Raw genomic sequence first — 2002 nt, forward strand, 5'->3', positions numbered from 1 at the left:
CTGCGCAATTAGGGCAAGGTCATCAGCATAGAGGAGCTCCCAGGGGCAACCTGTCTTTAACTCCTCTGTGATTGCCTGGAGGACTATGATAAATAAGAGGGGGCTGAGGACGGAACCTTGGTGGACCCCTACCTCTACCCGGAATTCATTGCTGTACTCATTTCCAACCCTCACCTTACTGGCAGCATCTCTGTACATGGCTCGCACAGCTCTCACTAACCATTCTTCTATCCCAAGTTTCCTCATTGACCACCAGATAAGGGATCGGGGGACCCTGTCAAAGGCTTTCTTCATGTCAACGAAAGCCAGGTACAGAGGTTTATCCTTAGCTAGGTATTTCTCCTGCAACTGTCTCACTAGAAAGATATATTTATATTATGGAGATGTACTTGCATAGCAAGTGACCTTATCTGAGATTGTGTGCTGAAACAAAAACAATTGCAGTGTGGAAGGTGTTTATAAGTCATTTAAAAACACACAAAAACCGTTAGATTCACTTCAACATTTAAATTTAATTTCCCAAAATATTTCCATCGCTTTTAGACTACAACCTGTTCAGACAAAATTCCATACAATGGAATGGTATTGTATTTAGCAAGTCTGAAAAGATCAAAGGATCAAAGGCAAGAATGATCTCAGCATGATTTGACCTGGAGTTCAAATTTGAATGGAAAACCAAAAATGTACATCACAAAACATTCTATCCAATGCTATGATAACTTCACCAATTTTTTGCCCATGAAAATTCAAAGGGGTAAGAAAACTAGTTGCTATCACGTTAGTAAAGGAAGGCTATCAGTTGGATGCCATTTTATTGGTTTTAGTCTTGACTAAACATATGTGTAATAAAAGTTCAGTCCTAGATATCTGAAGTGAAGCATTTTTATATCTAAATAAGAACCCCAGCATCATGTCTGCATTAAATATATGTGGTCACAATAAAAAGTTCTATATCCATTTTCTTTGTATGATGGCATTGGTTCAGTAGGAATTTATCTGAGGCAGTATTTTTACACCTTGACGCTATTCTGGTCAATAACCTTTTTATGTTTTACATGTCATGGAGATATCATTTCACTACTTTAAAATGCAGACCTGTGGAACGTAAGGTTTACTAGAAATGTAAGCATAGCAACACTGTTTTCTTCCCCTCAGACAATCTCATGAGAGAGCAGAAATATTAGCGTTCATGCACAAACACACATACATGCATACAAAGACACATTCATACACAAGATTCCATGCACTTTCCTTCTACTAATTTCATCCACAAAGCATTGGATGGCTTTTGGCAATAGTAGAAAATAATTCAGGCAGTGAGCTGGCAGAATCATTAGCACACCAGACAAAATGCTTCTTATGGACGACACATTAATCACAAATCTTCCACAAATGCTGTCTGGGGATAATCTGCAGTTATTTACTAAACGACAGAGACTCTAATGCCGACTTGTTTAGCAAGTGTAAGACTGGTGGAATTGAGAGCTTCCTTATGCAGTCACAATGGTGCCGAGCTGGCCATGTTGTCAGAATGATCCAAAGTCCTCATGTGCAGTCAGCTTGATAGTAGGCACAGGAATGTTGGTCGTCCATGGCTCAGATATAAGGACAAGCTGAAGAGTAACCTCTCAGCAGTGAAGACAGCTTACAACACTTTTGAATGAACAGCTTTGGTGCAAACAAAATGGAGATCATTGAGTCAAAATAGTATAAGAAACTTTGTTGCAACCAGCATTAACAGGCATTGGGGTGCAAGGCAAAGGATAAAAGCAACTGCAAATATACTACCTGCACTGACCTGTAATCCACAGATCCTTGTAGGATCTGTGGGCTTCTTTGAAAATCGTTGGTGGGACTTAAATGTCACATTTAGCCTAAGCATTGTGACTGATAAAGAAAGAGCAGTTGTCGGATCCTCATATGTCAAAACTGATGGGCGAAGTCACCATATACATACATGCATATATATATATATATATATATATATATATATATATATATA

The sequence above is a fragment of the Octopus bimaculoides genome, chromosome 3 (genome assembly GCF_001194135.2).
Source record: "Octopus bimaculoides isolate UCB-OBI-ISO-001 chromosome 3, ASM119413v2, whole genome shotgun sequence".
Classification (NCBI taxonomy): Eukaryota; Metazoa; Mollusca; class Cephalopoda; order Octopoda; family Octopodidae; genus Octopus; species Octopus bimaculoides.